This window comes from Bubalus bubalis, chromosome 10 (genome assembly GCF_019923935.1).
Source record: "Bubalus bubalis isolate 160015118507 breed Murrah chromosome 10, NDDB_SH_1, whole genome shotgun sequence".
NCBI lineage: Eukaryota > Metazoa > Chordata > Mammalia > Artiodactyla > Bovidae > Bubalus > Bubalus bubalis.
This window is the reverse complement of record NC_059166.1, coordinates 56,399,201-56,423,821: the sequence shown is the minus strand read 5'-3', so window position 1 is coordinate 56,423,821 and position 24,621 is coordinate 56,399,201.

Genomic DNA, 24,621 nt, shown 5'->3' with positions numbered 1-24,621 from the left:
CCAAAAGAAAGACTATCTAAATCACAGCAGGGACTTTCCTGGTGGTCCAGTGAAGAATCTGCCTGTCAATGCAAGGGACACAGGTTCGATCCCTGGTCCAGGAAGATCCCACATGCCACGGGGCCACTAAGCCCTTGCACCACAACTACTGAAGCTTGTGTACCTAGAGCCTGTGCTCCCCACTGCAAAGAGAAGCCTTCACCCCACAACTAGAGAGTAGCCCATGCTCACCACAACAAGAGAAAACCCTTGCTCAGCCACAAAGACCCAGCATAGCCTACATAAATAAATAAATATCACAACACAAGGGTCCAAGGATAAATGAACAAGCACATGTCTGCCCCCTCCCATCTCTCATTACAAACAAGTGAATTACATGAGTTTGTATTCTTATGTCCTTCCATTCCATGAAGCATGGGAGGGATGCAGAAATTCCTCCATACGTGATGGTGATAACAGGTTGAAGTGTGGATTGTGGACAGTGGCTGAGCACAGAGCCAGAAGGCTCTGTGGAACTGTTCCACAATTGATGTGGAATTGCTCCATAAGCTGTTGCTACATTAAAAAAAATAAAATAGTCAACAAGGCAAATTTATTACTTTTCACATACAGTAGCATTTTAGACAGTTCTATTGGATTTACCTGGGATTCCTCATGCACCTGAACTCATACCAGCTCTGTTGGGGTGGGAGGGTCCAAAATGTCCTCACTCACATGCCAAAAAATGGGTCAAGGCTGTCAACTGAGTATCTTAATTCTTTTCCACAATGTTTCTCATTTTGCTGCAGGCTAACCTGAACTTCACAGCATGGCGATGTCAGGATTCCAAGAAAGAAGTAAAAGCTGCAACAGTATTTTCACTGCATCCTATGGATCAAGGTTGGCCACAAGACCAGCCTAGATTAAAGAGAGTGGAGAAACTGTCTCTTGAATGGAGGCACAAATTTGTCACCTGGATGGCAAAGGCCTGTGGACACAGGAAAACAGACTTTGGGGAGGTTTTTATTAACTCTCTCCAATTAAGGAACAAGACGAGTGCATTACAGAAACTGTGGAGATTTTTAAAAACCTGACGGGGACCATGAAGGATCTGCCATACCCACACACCAAACAAGGGACTGATGAAGCCAAAAATACTGACAAGAACTTCTCTCAAAATGTCAGCAACAGTTGCACCTATGGGACTACAAAATACAGCTTCCCTGTGGGTGACAAGAAGAATCCCAAACCTCTTCTTTAAGCTTCATCTTGTTGAGTAAGTCTGCAATTCTTGCTCATGAGGGCATCAATACTCTCATTCAGGCCATGCTTCCTCCCACCCTTTGTCCATTTCCCCTCACCAATTTCCCCTTCCCCTTTATTCCTTTCCTCTCTCTACTTCTCTCTGCCCTCTCCTACTTTTCTCCTGTCCTTCTGAGAAGGTGGATGTGGGGTAGTCACTGCATCACTCTTCAACTGCTCCCTCTGGCCAGCACCTACTAACCTGGATGCGTGACAAACAGGGCAGGGAGAGGCTGGCCTCCCGCCCTGAACATCTCAGTCCTACAGGTTCTCCTTGATGGGAGATTTCTGAGTGATAGAGGTTCGCTCCTCATATCCTCTACTAGCTGAAACTCTGATTCTCAAAATATTATCATTTTTATTTCCCTGTGTCCAAGAGAAGTCCCCTTGGGAACAGGCTGAAGAGGCAGATATTCCTATATAAACCTGTGGGTCAGAGTTCAACAGACGACTTACAGACAGCTGGTTTCTGGGCTTGATGCCCCTAGTGGGGAATGGACAGTATGTTCCTCCTTCACTGGCTCTTTCTGGAAGCGTGCAGACTAAAACTTGAATTGCCTCTCACAGGGAGAGAGTTCAAACCACAATCTCCCTCTTTCTCTTTTTCTCTCTTCTCTACCTCTCTCCCTTGGTCCTCACCCATACACTCTGGGCTCTTTCATTCTGCAGACTCTTCATCTATCTCACTAATTCTGGGCAGAGAATTCTGTGAACATTTTTGTCCTCACTCTAGACCTCAAGTAGCTAGTTTTCAGCTCCCAGGTTTGTAAGTAAACCTGGAAAACACCTAGGGAATGTCCCCAAACTCCCCTCTGAGTTGGATTCTTGACAATTGAAGAAACTTTAAATTCGAAGATTTTAAAAGGAATAAGCTGACTTTCTGTTGTAATCAAGACTGGCCCCAGGTGACAAGGAGAAGTGCCCATGGACTCGATCCCTTAACTTTAATACCGTTTTACAATGATGGAATTATTTTGCAAGCAGTCCCAAAGATGGAGAGATGTCCTGTAGGTGCAGACCTTTAGGAAACTTTATCAAGACTTTGGTCTGAGGAATTCCTATAATGTGTGTGTAGCCTCTATTCCATGTCTTGCCCCCAAAGGATTTGGAGCCAGACCTTCTCACAGATGCCTACTCAGCCTCCAGGTAGCCATGTGCACACCAAGCTTCAGTCACTGGCCCTGGGTTCTTCCCTTTCAGCATCTTTTTCAATCCCCAGACCCCCATTTTACCCTGTCAAGCAAAAACTCCAAAATCAGAGCCCCCAGTGCTTTCCTTAATGGTGATCTGATCAAGTTCAAAGTTATCCCACATGGCTTTTACCCCCTCAGGAAGTAGCTGATGGGAATGGAGGGATTACTAGAGTGTAGGTCCCCTTTTTGATGGGGAACCAAGAAATCTGTAAGGAGAGGTTTGGCAGGTTCTCAGAATACTCTGATAAGCTTAGGGATGTATTTTTCAGTCTGAGTTTAATATTCTACTTGATCTGACAAGACATTGCACTTATTCCTGTTGCACCCCAAATGAAAAGGAGCTTGTATTGAGAAAGATCAAAGGAGACATGAATGGCCGATTGGCCACCAATCCACACAACCAAATTTATCAGCCAGGTGAGGATGCAATCCCAGAACATAACCACACTGGTACTATGATGATCACGTAAGCTAGGCTAGGATGACATATTATATTACTTGTCTATCAGAAGGAATGAAAGGTGTATGGTTAAGCCTGTAATTTATAATAAGGTCTGAGAAGTTACACAAGAGAAAGATGAAAAGTAGGGTCTTCCTGAGCCAGGTGACAGAGGCATTCAGGAAGGACACCAATACAGACCATGAGTCTGCAGAAGGGAGGTTGCTATGGCCAGGCATGTTATCAGCCAGTTCATTCCTGATTTTCAGAATAGATTTACAAAATCTTGAGGCTGGGCCCCACCCCCCCCTGCAGAAGGTAGATGTAGAGGAGGCCTTCAAGGTCTGTAATAGCCAAGAATTAACAGTGGAGGCTAATAAGGATAGGAGGCTAATAAAAAAAAAAATGGTGTTATTCACCAGCCACATTCATGGGACCCTGGAGTGCTGAGACCAAACACAGAGCCGAGAAGTTACATGGGCTAGAAGAAGTTTGTCTTCTGTCAGAAGGAGGGCACTGAAATGTGGGGGGATATCCAGAGTGCCTTCCTGTGGAATGCCCACAAGATAACCCCAACTGGGCCCAGTTCCTCTTGAATCTCTAGGATGAGAGGTTCCCTGCACACAGATTGATGGAGCCTCAGTGTCTGTCTGGCTTCAGATACTACTCAATCCACCCTCATCACATGGCAGAGCCTCCAGTCACCCTCGACGTGGCATGTAGGAGAAGGACACTGGAACCACCTACTCTGCTGTGACTTGGCTGGCTACCCTCTCGTCAACCATTACTACTGTGAAGGGAGCTAATGGACAGCCAAAGGTAAGGCAAATTACATTTTCCCTTGCTTGCATAGTTGGTTCCATTATTATTATTATTACTATCATTATTATTACTGAAGTATAGTTGATCCAGGGACTTCTCACGGGGTGCAGTGGTAAAGAATCCACCTTCCAGTGCAGGAGACGCAAGAGACATAGGTTCGATACCTGGGTAGGGAAGCTCTCCTGGGGTAAGAAATGGCAACCTGCTCCGGTATTCTTGCCTGGGAAGTTCCATGAACAGAGGAGCCTGGTGGGCTACAGTCCATGTGGTCACAAAGAGTCAGACACAACTAAGCGACTGAGCACAGCATACACATAGTTTATTTACAGTTTTGTTTTAATTTTTATTGTACAGAAAAGTGACTAGTTATATGTTGTGTGTGTATACACACACACACACACACATATATATATATTCTTCCTCATATTCTTTTTCATTATGGTTTACTATAAAATATTGAATATAGTTCCCTGTGCTATATAGTAGGACTTTATTTATTTTATATATAGTAGTTTATATATGCTAAGTCGCTTCAGTCATGTCCCACTCTGTGCGACCCCATAGACGGCAGCCCACTAGGCTCCCCCGTCCCTGGGATTCTCCAGGCAAGAACACTGGAGTGGGTTGCCATTTCCTTCTCCAATGCATGAAAGTGAAAAGTGAAAGTGAAGTTGCTCAGTCCTGTCCGACCCTCAGCGACCCCATGGACTGCAGCCTACCAGGCTCCTCCATTCATGGGATTTTCCAGGCAAGAGTACTGGAGGGGGTGCCATTGCCTTCTCCGTGTTTATATATGCTAATCCCAAATTTCTAATTTATCCCTCCTCCACCCCCTTTACCCTTTGGTAACCCTAAGTTTGTTTTCTATGTCTGGGAGTCTGTTTCTGTTTCATAAATAAGTTCATTTGTATGATACAAGGAATATCATATAATATTTGTCTTTGTCTGACTTACTTCACTTAATATATGATAATCTCTAGGTCCATCTGTGTTGCTGCAAATGGAATTATTTCATTCTTTTTAATGGCTGAGCAGTATTCCGTTGTGGTGTGTGTGTGTATAGTGTATATATATTGCATCTTTATCCATTCATCTGTTGATGGACCACTTTTGTATCTTGGCTCTTGTAAATAGTGATGCTATGAATATTGAGGTGTATGCATTTTTTCAAATTAGTTTTCCCTAGATATATTCTCAGGAGTAGGATTGCTACATGATATGACAACTCTATTTTTAGTTTTTTAAGGAACTTCCATACTGTTTTCTATAGTGACTGCACAAGTTTACATTCCTTCCAACCACTTACGAGAGTTTCCTTTTCTTCACAGAAATCATATCTGTTACTATTACTCACAGCTTTTTGAATATACCAGAATGACCTGTCTTGCTCCTTGGAAGATATTTGCTAAATAAATTAGGAGTTAGTGTATTCTTAGGAAAAGGTGAAATCCAAAAATGAAGAGAATTCAGAGAACACATCTATTAGTAGCCCCAGATGACTTAACTGCTGGTCATCAAAATAGTCCTCAAGAAATTAGAGAACAGGTGGATCCTGTAGTTTGGGACACCTTAGCACCAGGACAGACAAAATGTATACCCCTAAAAGAAATAAGATTAAAGTCTAGGGTAAAATACTCTGGGAAGGGACAATAATGCTTAAAGGTCTAGGGAGATTCAAACACTGCTTACTAAATTCCTAAAAACCTAGTCATTAGACTCTGACAATCCCTGTGTAACACCTCAATTCCCCCCTATTCAAAGTCTGACAGGAAGTATTGGTTTGACAAGACTTAGGAGCAGTAAGTGAGGCAGGCATCTATCCACTCGGTGGTACCAAACCCATAACCATATTCACCCAAGTGTCACAGAGGCACCCTGACACTCTGAAGCCTACACCGTGTATTTGGACAGTGCTTCCACTTGCTTGTAGGATAGCACCCATCTTTTTGGAAATGCCTTAGCAAGGGAACTGAGTCTTGCAAAGGGAATTCTGCTACACTACATCGTTGATTTATTGATAAATAGTGAAACAAAGCAAGATTTGAGTCAAAATACTTTTAAGGTCTTATATTTTTTGGAAGAAGGGAAATGTAAAGTCTGCCCAACTAGGCTCAGATCTCACAGCAATGGGTTAAGTATTTAGGAGTCGTTTTAACCCGGGAGCAGAATCCTGGGCCAAGGATAGAAAATGATCTGTTTGTGCATTACCGCCTCCAACCACAAGGTGGCAACTCTGAGGCTTTCTCAGGATCTGGCATCATATTAAGCAATCAGCCCCCAGACCCACTCAAGGGTGGAGCAAGGGAGCATGCTCCTTGTTTCCACTCCCTTGTGCTGCAACACGGTTCCCACAGCCTTGTCTGAATGTCTTGTCTGGCCTTGTATTAATGTTTATTGATGAAATTGTCCAAGAACCTGGTGGGTAACACAACCACTTGTATATGTATATTAGAATGTATTCTCTTCCATCATTTTCATAATTACCTTATAGTCTTCTCCTTACAACTTTCTTTACAACTCTATATTAGATTTTTGAACTTACAGAAAATGTTTCATACTTGATGATTTTAAAATCACACTGTCTTTATGGTCACAAGACAATCCAGAGCAGAGAACAATTTAAAGATACCATGAATGGTTTCTACTTTCAAAGTTAATTGTTTAAGCAGGAGGTTTTATCTCTATTACAGATAGTTCAATAATTGAAAGCTGTTTGCATTTCCCACTAGAGAGGTCAAGTTTATATTCACAGGAACATCTCAGATTAAGAAATAGACCAAAGCTGAAGAAAGAATTAACCTGGAAAATAGAAATTTATTCAAAAGCACACTTTGTGATTTATTTTTTCTATTAGGTGAGCCTTAGCCTTTTAAAAAAGGGGGTGCAATGTCAGCCTGAACACACACTCTCCCAAGCCAACTCTGCTGCTCTGCATTTTACACGCACTCACACAAACACATGACCCACTGATTTCCCCAAGGCCTCTCTGATATAAAGGCAATTTTCTTCCTTTTCCCTCATGAAGTTTGTATTTTCCAACTGCTGTGAAACCATGCATTCAGTATAGCTCTTTTCATTTCTTTTTCAATTACCTAAAAGAAATCTCCATGTTTTTAGTGAATTTAGGAATGTATCATCATAGGTCTAATAAAATAGCTATCTTGTAGTGACTCCACTTCTTATAGTTAAGTTTGTAATTGATAAGCCAATATATTTACATTGAAACTGATTCTCAGATACTGGCAGTTCTATATAGTTTTGCTTATATTTACTCCAAATGTCATTTGTTTGTGCACAGATTCATCACCAACCTTAATGTAGTATTTACAAATAACTTCTGAGGTGATAATATTTTGCTAATAAATTCTCTTTTTAATCACATTAAGTATAGTAACATTTAATATAATTAATAGTGTTTACTGGGCTGTTTACATTTGTTGTGTAAGAAAATACTCTAGGTTTCTTTTCATGTTTTGTGAAGCAAAATATTTCAATTACATTCAGAATTCATATATTACAATATTTTATTTAAATAATTACATCATCTTTACATTCTGGCCCTGGATGATGATTCCAAAGTAAGTATCACTAGTTTAAAAACAAAATATAATTTTGACTATACAATTAGAAGTTGGACATTGACTGCAAATAGTAATTTACATGTGAAGAGTAATGCTACCATGCTAGTGTTTGTTGTTTGGATTTTTTTAAACCAAGTAACTTGAAATCTGTGTGCATTCTTTCTCACATGAGGAAATCAACAACTCTTGAGTAAGATAATAATCTGATTAGGGTGGCACTAGGGGTAAAGAACCCACCTGCCAATGCAGGAGACATAAGTGACTTAGATTTGATTCCTGGGTCAGGAAGATAACCTGGGAGGAAATGGCAACCCAGTCCAGTATTCTGGCCTGGAGAATCCCACAGAAGGGGAGCCTGGCGGGCTACAGTCCATGGGGTCACAAAGAGTCGGACATGACTGTAGTGACCTAGCACAGCAAGCAAAGCAAAGGAACCTAATTTAATCTAAAGGGTCCAGGAAGGATCTCTGGACGAAGTGTAGAAGATGAAATGTGAATAGTGAGGAAGAATTTTTCAGGCAGAGAAAAATCATTTTAAAGAAACTAGAGGAAGATATTGTATAGCATATTCTGAAATATGTTCAGAGCTCAGCTTGCCATGGGTGGAGAAAAGGAATGAGGTGCTTCAGAAGATGGAAGTTAGATGCTAGCAAGAGATAAAGACAGAGATTAAACAATGTATGGACCTCCTATAGGTTATTCTTAACCAGTTTGTCATGTAGAGTCAGTGAAAGTCTTAAAGTGGGGAGATGGAATATATAAACTGGTATTTAGAAAGAAAGAGCATTCTGGTTCAGTGGTGTCTTAGCCTATTCAGTTTGTTGTAACAGAACTCCCTAGACTGGGTGGCTTAAGAACAGAAACATTTCTCACAGTTCCTAATGCTGCGAAGTCCATGATCAAGGTGCTGTCAGATTCAGTGTTTGGTGAAGACTTGTTTCCTGGTTTAGAGATGGATATCTTCTAGCTAAAAACTAGAACTTCAGGGCACCATCCATCTTGTGAGGACCCCACTGACATGATCTAATCACCCCAGGATGGCCTTACCTTCAAAAGCCATCACATGGAAGATGAGCTTTTTAACCTATGAATTTGGAAAGGGACACAACATTCAAGCTACAGAAAATAGCTATGGAAATTTTTGGACCTAGAATCCAAGATGACATTGTCCTTTTTTCCAGGATATATGTTATTTCTTCACTTCTTCACTGAGTAAAAATCTCAAAATTTCCTGAGATATATATCACTCATATGATATTTTCCAAATAATATTTTTCTCACAATATAATTTAGATGCTGTGTGATATATAGATTCTGACAGCTTTTTTTAGGTATAATTGAAAAACAATAAACTGAACAGGTTTAAAGGGTATGATTTGACAGGTTTTGACATGTTAACACTTGCAAAACATCAGCACAAACAAAATATGACCATATCCTCCAGAAAAACGTATTGATGGTATAAGTTTGGAGAACAGATACCCTGGTTCTGTTGCTGATCTTAGGGAGAAAACATTCATTCTTTCACCATTAACTTTGATATTAGCTGTAAGTTTTTTGTAAAAGAAAATATTACCAAGTTGAACAACAATCTAGGATTCTCTTCCCCTTACTACTGAACAACTATTGTAAACAAATTACATAGAAACATATTTATCTAAAATAGTACATATTTTATATTTTGTGGGCCACACATGGTATCTATCTCAAATTCTTCATTTGTGTGTATTTTGTTTATTTATATATCTTTAATATCAAAAAATCCATTTAGCTCAAAATTAATATCAAAATAGATCACAGGTCAGATATGGCTCACAGGTTGTAGATACTGAATACAGCTCTAACCAAGCACCTGAATTGTGATTTTCCTGTCTCATCTGTTGGAAACAGCTGCCCTGTGTGACCTTTATATATTATTTTTTCTAATTCTCTTTGGTGATTTTTTTCTCTACCCTTTGCTAGTTTCCTCATATACATTTTTTCATTAGTACTCAGCTGAATAATTGAAAAGCACCCTTTGTAAACATCTCTAATTTTCTTTCTGTGTGTGCTTTTCTAGTTTTTAGAACTCTGTCCTGTGAACTCTATGTGTGTTGGCCTCTCCAAACTCTCAGCTCCAACTTCTCAACTCTGGGAGACTGTTGGGGTCTATCTACTCAGTTGCCACTCCCTGGGCCACAATCTTTTATCCTTCTTTAAGCAACAAGCTAGGGAAATAATACAATTTACTTTTGCTGTTTCCCTTCACTCAGTTTTCACTGTCATCTGCTTTTGATCTGCTTTTCAAGATCTTGAGTGTCATTATTTCATATGTTTTACCTGTGTCTTTAAAGTAGGCAGGAAAATCTGATCCCTATTACTTCAGTTTTCCAGAAGCAGAAGTATAGTATTATAGATCTTGATATAGAATTTAATGAGTTTAGACACACACACACACATATATATATATATCATATATGTCTGTATATATCATATATATATATCCATATATATATAAACCTATGTAACTGCAACCTAAATAAAAATACAGATCATTTATATTGTGATGTAAAATTTCTCCTTGACTCCTTCCAGTTAATCTCACCTCCATTAGAAGAAAGTGTTTACATAAATTATTTTGCATGATTCTGTATGGGATTTTGTCTATTTTCCATAGTTATTTACTTATTTAATCATAAATTTATTTCACTTAGATGCATAGATATTTATTTAATACTTGGCATTATAATCCAATACTATTTTATTTACTTTGTTGTTCAACTTGTTCCAGTTTTGCCATTGGGGGCTCTTTTGACTTGCTTTTGTGTCCTTTTGACATGCTCTGATCATTGCCCTTTTTTTCCCTTTTGTTATCGCTGTTGTTTTCTCAACAACAATAAGTGTCTTTACTTTTTGGCACTCCAATATGCTTCCCAGTTTACCTTGTATATTCTTTGATCTAGTCCTAGAATCAGCCATTTCACCAACAATCCCTAGTTAATTTTATTGGATAATGATATTAAAACCAAGATCTGGTCTCTAATAATGTGCTCATTATCATTGCAGTGCCTTATTTTCTAAATCTCTTAGATGGAAAATCTTGGAAATATGTGTGCATATTAAAGTAGAGTGAAAGTGAAAGTTGCTTAGCCATGTCCGACTCTTGCGACCCCATGGGCTATACAGTCCATGGAATTCTCCAGGCCAGAGTACTGGAGTGGGTACCTGTTCCATTCTCCAGGGGATCTTCCCAATCCAGGGTTTTGAACACAGGTCTCCCGCATTGCAGGTGAATTCTTTACCAGCTGAGTCACCCAGGAAGCCCAAGAATACTGGAGTGGGTAGCCTATCCCTTCTTCAGCAGATCTTCCCAACCCAGGAATCAAACCAGGGTCTCCTGTATATTGCAATCAGATTCTTTAGCATCTGAGCTATGAGAGAAAATCTATGTATACTAAACTTTGTAAATAATATACATAAGCATAAATATGTCTTTACTGATCCTTCTTTATACGTATTAAGCTAAACATGCTACTGATGTCTCCAATTCGAATCTATCCACCACATAGATCATTCTAGCCCTTTGCTTCTATGAATAGCAAGGAGAGACAAAAAAGCCTTCCTAAGTGATCAATGCAAAAAAAATAGAGGTAAACAATAGAATGGGAAAGAATAGCGATCTCTTCAAGAAAATTAGAGATACTAAGGGAATATTTCATGCAATGATAGGCACAATAAAGGACAGAAGGTATGGACATAACAGAAGCAGAAGATATTAAGAAGAGGAAGCAAGAATACACAGAAGAACTGTACCAAAAAGATCTTCATGATACAGATAACCATGATGGTGTGATCACTCATCTAGAGGCAGACATCTCGGAATGTGAAGTCAAGCTGGCCTTAGGAAACAGCATTACGAATAAAGCTAGTGGAGGTGATGGAATTCCAGCTGAGTTATTTCAAGTCCTAAAAGATGATGATCTGAAAGTGCTGCAAATTGTCAGCAAATTTGGAAAATTCAGTAATGGCCACAGGACTGGAAAAGGTCAGTTTTCATTCCAATCCCAAAGAAAGGAGTGCCAAGGAATGTTCAAACTGCTGCACAATGGCATTCATCTCACATGCTAGCAAAGCAATGCTCAAAATTCTCCAAGCTAGGCTTCAGCAGTATGTGAACCAAGAACTTCCAGTTGTTCAAGCTGGCTTTAGAAAAGACAGAGGAACCAGAGATCAAATTGCCAACATGTGTTGATCATAGAAAAAGCAAGAGCATTCCAGAGAAATATCTACTACTGTTTCATTGACTACGCTAAAGACTTTGATTGTTTAGATCAAAACAAACTGTGGAAAATTTTTTAAGCGATGGGAGTACCAGACCACCTTACCTTCCTCCTGAGATATCTGTATGCAGGTCAAGAAGCAACAGTGAGAACAGGACATGCAACAATGGACTGGTTCCAAACTGGGAAAGGAGAACATCAAGGCTGTATATTGTCACCCTACTTATTAACTTAAATGCAGAGCACATCATGAAAAATGATGACGCACAGGCTGGAATCAAGATCGCAAGGAGAAATTTCAATCATCTCAGATATGCAGATGACAATACCCTTGTGGCAGAAAGCAAAGAACAACTAAAGAGCCTCTTAATGAAAGTGAAAGAGGAGAGTGAAAAAGATGGCTTAAAACTCAGCATTCAAAAGAATAAGATCATGGCATCTGTTCCCATCACTTCATCACATAGATGGGGAAACAATGGAAACAATGATGAACTTTATTTTCTTAGGCTCCAAAATCACTGCAGATGGTGACTACAGCCCTATGAAGTTTAAAGAGATTTGTTCCTTGGAAAAAAAGCTATGACCAACCTAGGCAGCATACTAAAAAGCAGAGGCATTACTTTGCTGGCAAAGCTGGCAAAGCTATGGTTTTTCCAGTAGTCCTGTATGGATGTGAGAGTTGGACCATAAAGAAAGCTGAGCACCGAAGAACTGCTATAAATATTTGTGTTCAGATTTATGTTTGGGCATAAATTTTAAAATCAGTAGGGTAAATACTCAGCAGTGTGATTGCTGGATTGTATGGTAAAACTATGTTTATCTTTGCAAGAAACTATTGAACTCTCTTCCACAGTAACTCGAGCACTTTGTATTCTCACCAGCATTAAATAAGAATATCCATTGCTCTTCATCTAAATCAACTAAAAATTACTTTTGATTGCTATTGAATTTTAAAAAAATAAGAAGCATATGGTATGTACTGTTTTGTGTCCTTTTTTTCCCCCTCGCTTTAGAGTTTCAATCATGTTTTTGCATAACAGAAGTTTTTTTTTTTAATTGGTTTGAAACATTCTATTGTATAAATATACCACACCTGGTATCTATCCTCTTATTGATAGATATTTGCATTCTTTCCAGGTTTGAACTATTCTGAATGAAACTGCTATAAACATTCTTATCCAAGTATTTATATGAACATTTTATACTTTTGTTTGTCTTATACTAATGTGTAATATTACTGGAGCATAGGGTAATGTGTGTTTAAGTGTTTAAGAAATTTCCAAAAACTGATTTACTGAAGGAGTAAGTCTCTTACAGCTCTACCAACAAATTTTGAAAGTTAGGTTCTCCAACATCACACTATAATTTGGTTTCTCAACATTTTAATTCTTTTAACTGTAGCTATTTTTATGAGTGTGATGTAGTAAATTTTTAATTTCTGGACAAAAATGGATGATTTTCATGTACTTAGTCATTTTTATATTTTATTTATGATGTATGTATTTGATACCTTTACTTGTTCTTTTCTTTATCTAATTTTTGTTACTGATTTCTGAAGTCCTTTATATATTCTTCATATAAATTTTAATGATTTATAATTATTTTGCATATTTTACTCATAATCTGAGGTTGGTCTCCTCATTTTTCATTAGTGTCTTTTAATAAGCAGAAAACATTACTTTTGATAAAGCAGCATTAATATTTTCTTTTACATATAGTTATTATTATGTTTGTTCTCTCAAATATAATCTTATATTTTATCTTAGAACCTTCATAATTTTAGGTTTAATGCTTAGGTTTGTGATAAATCTGTAATTAATTGTTGTGTATGGAGTGAGTTAAGGTTTGACAGATTTTTAATATGGATTTCTAGTGATTCTAACATCGATTTAAAGAAATTCTTTTACTCCTCAAATTAACTCAGAAAATTGGTCCAAAATTAAGTTTAGATCTACTTCAAGGTTCTCAATTCTGTCTAGTCGATTCTCTTGTTTATCCTTATGCCAATACCACATTATCTAAATTACTATAGTTTTATGTTACATCTTAAAAATTCTTCAATTTTAGTGTAAAGCAGTTTATAACATTCCTGTATTAACTTCATTGTATAAAAATCTAGCTATATTTTTATTTTTATTTATTTATTTATTTTTAGCAATATTTTTAAATCATGTATGCTCTTTCTTTGTTTTCTTGCTTGGCTTTAATATATTTTATGTTTTGTCAAAGAATTAGCTCTTGTGATCAGAGATTACATACTTTTCATCTTATCAAAAAAAAATTTAAGACTCAGCATAGGATCTATTTTAGTGAGTGCTCAATATGCACATTTAAAAAAACATGAATTTTGCAACTCCTGCATGTAGTGTTAACAAAAAGGTCAAATGGATTGATAATGTTCACGTTTTCTATGTCTTTACTGATTTATTTATTTGTTCTATGAGTTACCAGAAGAGGGCATTAAAATGAAGATTTTAGCTATGATATGCTTTTCAGTTAGATTATTTTCAGCTGTCATTATGGCCTTAATTTCTCTATTTTTCCCCTTAGTTCTAAGATCTGATTAATAGTATATATATATGTTGTATATTATTGTATCTTCTTAGTACATTCATCTTCTTATCATTGTGAAATATCCACCTTTTTCTTTGTAATATTCCTGTTTTGAGGGATTTCCCTGGTGGCTCAGAAGTAAAGAATCTGCCTGGCAGTGCAGGAGACCTGGATTCAATCTCTGGGTCAGGAAGATCCTCTGGAGGAGGGCATGACAACCGACTCCAGTATTCTTGCCTAGAGAATCCCACGGATAGAGGAGCCTGGAGGGCTATAGTCCATAGGGTCACAAAGTCAGATATGACTAAAGTGACTGAGAAAGCATGCACATGCATTCCTGTTTTGAATCCTATTATCTGACAATAACATAGCCTCATCAATTTTTAATATTATATAGTGTATATAATCGGAGAAGGCAATGGCAACCCACTCCAGTACTCTTGCCTAGAAAATCCTATGGACGGAGGAGCCTGGTGGGCTACAGTCCATGGAGTTGCTAAGAGTCGGACACGACTGAGCAACTTCCCTTTCACATTTCACTTTCACGCATTGGAGAAGGAAATGGCAACCCACTTCAGTATTCTTGCCTGGAGAATCCCAGGGATGGGGGAGCCTGGTGGGCTTCCGTCTATGGGGTTGCACAGAGTTGGACACGACTGAAGCGACTTAGCAGCAGCAGCAGCAGTGTATATAATGTAAGGGTTTCCCAGGTGGCTCAATGGTGAAGAATCGACCTGCCCAGCAGGAGATAAAGATTTAATTCCTGGGTTGGGAAGATCCCCTGGAGGAGGAAATGGCAACCCACTCCAGTATTCTTGCCTGGGAAATTCCATGGAAAGAGGAGACTGGCAGGCTACATACAGTCCATGGGGTTGCAATGAGTCCTACAAGACTTAGCAACTAAATCACCATCAGCACCACAATATATATGTATGTACGATACATATGTATTATATATAGTACGTATATCCTATGTATGCTATGTACTTTATATTTCTCTTTAGTTTCAATTGACCCAATATTTATGTTGGGTTACTTATTGAAAAAAAAAAAAAACTTGAGGTTTGTTTGTATATATCGTGATAAACTTTGTTGTTAAGTGGAAGATTTGACTATGCTGGTATTACCAGACACCTTCCATGAAAATTCCTTAGCTGGCAGCCATGTGCAGTTTCAAGTCACAGTTGTATCACAAGAGTCTAAAAAAGTAGTTAGTAATCAAAGTAAAGATGGGCTCGATAAAAGGACAGAAATGGTATCGACCTAACAGAAGCAGAAGATATTAAGAAAAGGTGGCAAGAATACACAGAAGAATTGTACAAAAAAGAGTTTCACAACCAAGATAATGACGATGGTGTGATCACTCACCTAGAGCCAGACATCCTGGAATGTGAAGTCAAGTGGGCTTTAGAAAGCATCACTACAAACAGAGCTAGGGGATGTGATGGAATTACAGTTGAGCTATTTCAAATCCTGAAAGATGATGCTGTGAAAGTGCTACAGTCAATATACCAGCAAATTTGGAAAACTCAGCAGTGGCCACAGGACTGGAAAAGGTCAGTTTTCATCCCAATCCCAAAGAAAGGCAATGCCAAAGAATGCTCAAACTGCCGCACAATTGCACTCATCTCACATGCTAGTAAAATAATGCTCAAAATTCTCCAAGCCAGGCTTCAGCAATATGTGAAGCACGAAATTCCAGATGTTCAAGCTGGTTTTAGAAAAGGCAGAGGAACCAGAGATCAAATTGCCAACATCCGCTGGATCATGGAAAAAGCAAGAGAGTTCCAGAAAAACATTTCTTTCTGCTTTATTGACTATGCCAAAGCCTTTGACTGTGTGGACCACAATAAACTGTGAAAAATTCTTCAAGAGATGGGAATACCAGACCACCTGACCTGCCTCTTGAGAAACCTGTATGCAGGTGAGGAAGCAACAGTTAGAACTGGACATGAAACAACAGACTGGTTCCAAATAGGAAAAGGAGTATGTCAAGGCCGTATATTGTCACCCTGCTTATTTAACTTATATGCAGCGTACATCATGAGAAACGCTGGGCTGGAAGAAGTACAAGCTGGAATCGAGATTGCTGGCTGAAATATCAATAACCTCAGATATGCAGATGACATCACCCTTATGGCAGAAAGTAAAGAGGAAATAAAAAGCCTCTTGATGAAAGTGAAAGAGGAGAGTGAAAAAGTTGGCTTAAAGCTCAACATTCAGAAAATGAAGATCACGGCATATGGTCCCATCACTTCATGGGAAATAGATGGGGAAACAGTGGAAACAGTGTCAGACTTTATTTTCTGGGGCTCCAAAATCACTGCAGATGGTGACTGCAGCCATGAAATTAAAAGACGCTTACTCCTTGGAAGGAAAGTTATGACCAACCTAGATAGCATATTCAAAAGCAGAGATATTACTTTGCCAACAAAGGCTATCTAGTCAAGGCTATGGTTTTTCCAGTAGTTATGTATGGAAGTGAGAGTTGGACTGTGAAGAAAGCTGAGGGCTGAAGAACTGATGCTTTTGAACTGTGGTGTTGGAGAAGATTCTTGAGAGTCCCTTGGACTGCAAGGAGATCCAACCAGTCCATTCTGAAGGAGATTAGTCCTGAGTGTTCATTGGAAGGACTGATGCTGAAGCTGAAACTCCAATACTTTGGCCACCTCATGCGAAGATTTGACTCATTGGAAAAGACCCTGATGCTGGGAGGGATTGGGGGCAGGAGGAGAAGGGGATGACCAAGGATGAGATGGCTGGATGGCATCACTGACTCGATGGACATGAGTTTGCGTAAACTCCAGGAGTTGGTGATGGACATGGAGGCCTGGCGTGCTCTAATTCCTGGGGTCACAAACAGTCAGACACAATTGAGCGACTGAACTGAACTGAATCGAAGTAGATCTCCACTTGAATGAAATCTGAAGTTTGTCTTCTAGAATCAGAATAGAGGTCTTTCTGACCATTAACTAATTTCTTGGTGCTGATATTCAAACAACTTTTTTCCACATAGTAATATACTTTCTTATTAATGTCCCATCATAACATCCCTTGACAGTTTTCCATCTATACAATATGGCTTACAAAATCATCTTTAGTAAAAAAATTTAATCTCTTGTATGAATTTTTAATATTAAATAAAGCAATAGTCATAAGTATTTTTTCATTACATATAAATTACAATGTACTAACAGTTAATTCTTAATAAATATACAAGTGATTTGAAGAAATTATAAGACAATATATTTTGTGGCATGTGAACAAGAGAACAATTGCTTTTACACATTTGACACTGTTGATACATGGCACTATAATATTTAATATAAGAGTTTTGTCATAACTTACTCTGTTTTATTTTCTGATAAATTTGTAATTGATTAGACAACTTCATTAATGCCCTAGTATTAGTATAACATGAGAATTTGAATCACCTTTTAATGCTTTTCTGTAAGCAATATAAGTAATGCCTCTTTAACTATATAGGGCCTGTTTGACTTTAAAGGAGAAATTAATTATAATCCATATTCTTAAAATGGAATTATTCTGAGTTTGTCATGACAAGCTATACAGTTTGTCTTACCTGCTTTCTTGCTCTGTCATACCTGATAGCTAAAATAAAATATTTGATGGCTTCAATATACTTCACAAAATATTTTATAATGGGCAATACTTCAGCTATAGGAAATTAAAAATTGTCAACTTTTTGACAATGAAATCTAGTTCTCAAACCCAGGAAATCTAATTCTCAAATACTCATCAGTATATTTTTTTTTTCTAACTCCCTGAGCAGAGTCTTTCACTTTTACCAGAATATACACATTTTCATTCTATATTTTTCCTATTTATTTTAAGATTATGATGCCACTCTACATTATAATGTTTAATGACTATATTTATCACCATATTTATATGTCATTAAACAATTTTGGGTCATTTACCTATTTCTGTGGAAGGAAATTAAAATTCTACACAATAATCACCATTATTATGCATTAAAAACAATTTGAAATTACCATAATTCACATAAGTCAAAACCAACTGTAAATTCTTTCCTGAATACAAGTCTGTAGCAAATATACAAACTTTTAAAACTTTTGTTGTTAAATATATTAAAAAGTTTATGAGAAACTAATAATTAAAATTTTACCATATTTTGAAATTAATGTAAACTTTTTATTGCATTTCCTATGAAGCAGCTAAACTGCTGAAGCACTACTGAGAAATACCAAGAATTGAATTTTAATAAGGGTTTATAGAGAATTCATTTCAGAGTAATGGCTCTAAATTTTTCATTGATTAAACACCTGAGAGTATTGCCATGTAAAATGTTCTCCCATGAATAGTTTTTTTTTCAGCTTTATACAAGAGAGTTTGTGTACAAATTTCTCTGATCTAATTGCAATTTTCTTTCTCCAACCCAGTTATGTCATGGATTTAGATGGTCATCATGGTTTAAAGAGTTATTGTATTTTGAAGAATAAGGTTAACATTTTCATTGGTCTGACTTTTTTATGGTATTCTTTTGAGATGTGCCTAGGATTATTCTCTTAAAGAAGAGAAAGCTGGAAAACAAAGGTACTCCCTGAAAAGTTCTGAGAGTTTTGTGCTAGGTAAGTTTAAAATGATTTATAGATTTGTCATATAAGCTTTGGTTTTTATATGTGTTCATTCATATTTTATTTATGATTTATTCACATATATCTACAAATAAGTAGCTGCCCAAACCCAGTTTAAATATGTTCACATTCATATATTTTATTTGTTTTATTTCATAATTTGTTGTTCAGAAATACTGAATTTTAGAAATTTATTCCAGTAGATTTCTAGGGAAATAACCTTATTACTATATTTATTAAATTCAAAAGTCATTTTTTTAATAATCTACTATGATGTCACTTATATTTGAGTTGCATAATAATGATATTCTTCACCAATTACTGACCAGATCAATGTTAATTATTCTCAAGTGTAGATTTATGGTTCATAGAGAATTTGGACCATCTTGATAGAACTTAAAGTATTGCTCACAATATTGCATTTGATCTGGTATCTACAAATGGGAAAGGTAAATATGAAGAGGGTGAATAGAAGTTCCCCACAGATGAAGCTTAATTTTCTGCTTATACTTCTTTTAAATTATTTGTTAAATCATTAAGTTTACTTGACACATCAGGTAAACTAAATCTAGGGTCCCATGATTTACTCACTCAACTAAGTTGAAACAATTGAGAAATTTTGTGTATGTAAGCATGACAAAAGCCATAGAAAAGCTTAAGAACTTGAAACTTGTAAATAAAGATGATACCTGACACCTTCTGGCATGAAAACGAGACTGAGAATAAACAGATGTGACAGTTGTTTTACCTCAAAGGAGAAAATATGCATAAGAGAAAGGATTTTAGCAAAGCTGAACCATAGAAAATGGAGATTCCCAAAATAAGTTAAAATCTGTGTCCCTTAAGCCCTCTCCCAAGAGATGACCTGCTGTCTGCTAATAGAACTCTTTCTCTTCTGAGGCAGGCACACAGAGTGGAGATCTCTGATGAAGTCTGAGGAAAAGATAACCTGATACTCCAAGCTGCTCAGATTTACAAAACTCAGTACCTGTAAACTGAGTTTTGTATCAACAGCAAGTCCTGTATCACTTCCTTTAAAAACAAAAAAAAAATTTGGTTTCCTGTGTAGTTGTTCTCAAAGGGTAGAGAGTACCTGACAAACCAACATATATTCTAGTTACACTTAACATGAATGACAATTTTTCATTCAAGTTAAAACATAAGTATATGCTTTATTGACTATGCCAAAGCTTTTGACTGTGTGGATCACAATAAACTGTGGAAAATGCTTAGAGATGGGAATACCAGACCACCTGACCTGCTTCCTGAGAAATCTGTATGCAGGTCAAGAAGCAACAGTTAGAACTGGACATGGAACAACAGACTGAGTCCAAATCGGGAAAGGAGTATGTCAAGGCTGTATATTGTCACCTGGCTTATTTAACTTATATTCAGAGTACATCATGAAAAATGCTGGACTGGATGAATCAAAAGCTGGAATCAAGATTGCTGGGAGAAATATCAATAACCTCAGATATGCAGAACACCACACTTATGGTAGAAAGTGAAGAAGAACTAAAGAGCTTCTTGATGAAAGTGAAAGAGGAAAGTGAAAAAGTTGGCTTAAAACTCAGTATTCAGAAAACTAAGATCATGGCATCTGGGCTCATAACTTCATGGCAAATAAATGGGGAAACAATGGAAATAGTGACAGACTTTATTTTGGGGGTGCTTCAAAATCACTGCAGATGGTCACTGCAGCCATGAAGTTAAAACATGCTTGCTTCTTGGAAGAAAATTTATGACCATTCTAAACAGCATATCAAAAAGCAGAGACGTTATTTTGCCAACAAAGGTCTGTCTAGTCAAGGCTATGGTTTTTCCAGTAGTCAAGAATGGATGTGAGAGTTAGACCATAAAGAAAGCTGAGCGCAGAATTGATGCTTTTGAACTGTGGTATTGGAGAAGACTCTTGAGAGTCCCTTGGACTGCCAAAAGATCCAACCAGTCCATTGTAAAGGAAATCAGTCCTGTGTGTTCATTGGAAGGACTGATGCTGAAGCTGAAACTCCAATACTTTGGCCACCTGATGCAAAGAACTGACTCATTTGAAAAGACCCTGATGTTGGGAAAGATTGAAGGCCAGAGAGAAGGGGATGACAGAGGATGAGATGGTTGGATGGCATCACTGACTCAATGGACATGAATTTGAGTAAACTCTGGGAGTTGGTGATGGATAGGGAGACCTGGTGTGCTGCAGTCCATGGGGTCACAAAGAGTCGGACTGAGCTACTGAACTGAACTGAACTGAACTGAATAGTCATTTTGGGATAATGCTGACCAGCACAATAAGAATCCACATGTGGAAAAGATTTGGCTGCTAGGGGTAGGGTGCTAGAGTTGACAGCCAGATATGGAGCTTTGGACTAGACAATGCTTAATACCAGAGATTCTCTGTAACTGAGATTGGCAGCAGAGGCAGTGAAAGAGATCCAATTTCATTTTATTAGATATGATTTAAAAAAAAGACAAAGGCAAACCAGATGCATAAGCAAAACCTGAAGTGAAAAAATACATATAATTTTATACTAAATTCAGATAAGATTCAATAAATAACTTGGGGAGAAAAATTTCACCTAATAAGGATCTACTTTATAGCACAAGGAACTCTTCTCAATATCCTATAATGATCTATATGAGAAAATAATCTAAAAAAGTGGATATATGTATAAATATTGCACTTTGCTGTAGAGCAGAAAGTAACACAATGTTTTAAAACAACTGCACTCCAGTAAATTTATTTAAAGCTTAATTAAAAAAAAAAAAGAAGAATTTCCTTATTCTAAAGTTGTACTGCACAATAAAGTCACCACAAGTTAGCTGTTACTATTTACACATATTTAACACGATTAAAATTAAATAAAATTCAGTTTTGTCAGTTGCACATATCAATGCTCAATAACCACATGAAGTTAGGGGCTACTGTGTGGCATCGTGCAGGTCTATGGCATTTCAATCAATACAGAGAGCTCTATTGGACAGTCCTGATCCAAATCATGGCTTCATACATTTGTACATAGTGTAGCAACTTGTATTTGTAATGATATGTCACCTTAGTTTACAGGTACCGCTTCTGAAATGACAACTCTGTGGAGATCAACAACTCTAATACAGATAAAATAAAATTCTGGACTTTCAAAACTTGTGACTAGATTTTGAACTATAATGAAAAGATCAAAGTCTTGTGGAACCACACTCGTTCGTCTTTTCTCACTGGTGTCTCTAAAACTCCAACTGAGTGTATTTCTGTTAGTTATTCATGAATTCATTCATTCATTCACTCATTCAAATACATTTGTGTAAGTAACATTTGTCAGTCCACAGCAGAAGGTAAAAATGCAAAGAAAACAGAGATACAGACTGTTGGTATAAGAATCTCAATGCCGAAAAGTGGAGAAACACTGTTAGTGTTATACTGGAAAATAGTTTTAGCTGCTTCCAAAAAGGTGATTCTCTCAGAAATTTTGAGAGTTATTTAAGGGAAGGTGAGATTGGGGGCAAGAAAATAGTTAATATACCCAGTATGAAGTAAGGCAGTATTAAAGGTAGTGGAAAGAACATAAATTCAAAAATAGTCACGAGGACATTTGCCTACAAGTTTGTTAGAGATAGGGGCTAACGCTTAGTATGTTAGCTCAAGTATATAATAACTCTTAGTATGTTAGCTCAAGTACATTTACATCACTAAATAATCACTGGAGGAATGAAAAAAATATTCAGGAAGATAATACAGTTAATAGTAGAGGTTAATATAATTGAATATGGGGTAATGGAGAATGAGGTGTGAAAGATAAGTCACAAATCCCTTCGATCCTATGTTTTCTTATCCTATTACACAATGCTTGATGCTGCTACAAAAGCCAGAAAGCTGAGAGTCATTTTTTGTTAATCCCTTACCTTTTCTCCACAGGCAATTATATCTTTTGACTTTTTAATTCTTTAATTTCTCTCAAAGTTGTTCAAATTTGGTCATCCTCATATCTATTGGTTTTTTTGTTGTTGTTGTATTGTGTTGTCCTTCCCCCCACTCCTTTCCTTACAGGGATTACAATCATCAATTTCTTTTTGTTGTTGTTTTCTTTTAAATATTCCAATCTAAGTTTCCTTCAAACCAGTTCTCATCCTGCCACTAAGGTGATATCTTTTCCCTAAAATGCCAGTATACTCAAATCATCCCATTAATGTTTCAACGCCTGCCCATTGTCTAACAGGTAAGTAGAAATGTCTCAGAAGGGCATATCTTTAGATTCTTTCTTCCTTCCCTGATGTATTTATAACCTGGAGGGTAACCTTTGAACACTTTTTTAAGCTTTCACAGTTTTCTGAGTGAGGTGAACTCTTTTCCTCTTTAACATCTTTAGCATCAAAAAGGTGTTCCTCTTTTCCATATTTAAACATATCCCCCTAATGGCAAGCCTTCCCACCTCAAGCAACATACTTTGCCACAGAGGTTCCACTAGGCAGCTTATGCCCGATCTCTTGAGGCGCCTTTCCCTATTCATTTTTCCCAACCTCCTAGGTCTTCCCAGGTGGTACTAATGGCAAAAAGCAGGAGACATAAGAGACCCAGGTTCAATCCCTGGGTTGGGAAGATTCCCCTGGAGGGCATGGCAACCCACTCCAGGATTCTTGCCTGGAGAATCCCATTGACAGTGGAGCCTGGCAGGCTACAGTCCACAGGGTCACAAAGAGTTTGAAGCAACTTAGCACACACCCACACATTCTCAACAAGGTCATAAAATCCTGTGAAAGAGGACCCTTTACAAAGAATTTTGAACTGTTTGTTGTAATATACTTGATTTCAGTTTTTCAGCATCTAATAGGATGCTTAGCCATGATTCTAATCAGGATGTGAAATACAGAGGGAGACTTGGAAGAAATCTCTAGATGTCAAGTTGGTTACATGGACATGTCTGGCAATCAGAGAATTATTCTAAGCTCGATATAAATATGAGAGTCACTGAAATCTCATTAGTAACATAAGCAATGAGGTGGTTGTATAAAATATCCATGGAGGATGAGTGTGTTGAGAAAGAAAGAAGAAAGGCAGAGTCTCTAGATGATTTCTTGATTTTCCTTTCAGTCCGTAGTTCAATATTAAAAGTTAAAAGACTCACAGTAACCCATGTTTTCTCCCATCTTTCTATATGATCTTATTACTAGCTTAGAATTTAATATTTTATATTTTAATAATACTATTTATTTTTAATGTTCAGCTTGACTCTGCTAACATCTCATAATCAGATCTCCAAAACAGCTTTCTTCATCCCTCCAATCATTCTTTTCCAATAGATTTTTGACTATTAATTAGTACCTTGTTATTTTTTTGAGATGCATTTTTTTCAACAAATATTTATTGGAAGTCTAAGCCTTGAAAATTTTCAACAGACACAAAAACAAATAATGTGAAAGAGAACAAGACACAAGATATTGCCTCCTAGCTTCCTATTGAATAATCAGGAAGGATTTGTTCTACTAGTAGACATACGATTTCTTTTTGTTTTTTTACTGGAAAAATCAGCAAAGTAAGTCTTTGTGTATTTAGATCCATGAATTTTCCACATCTTAGTGTTGAAGGCTCATACATGTCCTGAAGAGTCATTGGATACTCTTTCAGGAAACACAACTGCAAATATTGTATTTGAAAATCTCGAATTTGAACACATAACTCTTCTATTCAAAAACTTTTAATCCTTCTGACTGTATTAAACATATACAATTCTTTACATGAGCATCAAAGCCTCTAATGAGACAGTCTATGTTAAACTGCCAGTCTTACTCTGGTCATTCTTTTCCTTGCTCACTGTGCTTTGGTTACACCAGTCTTTTATCCTCCTTGTCTCAGTGTTTTACACATGCTATTTATTTATTTTT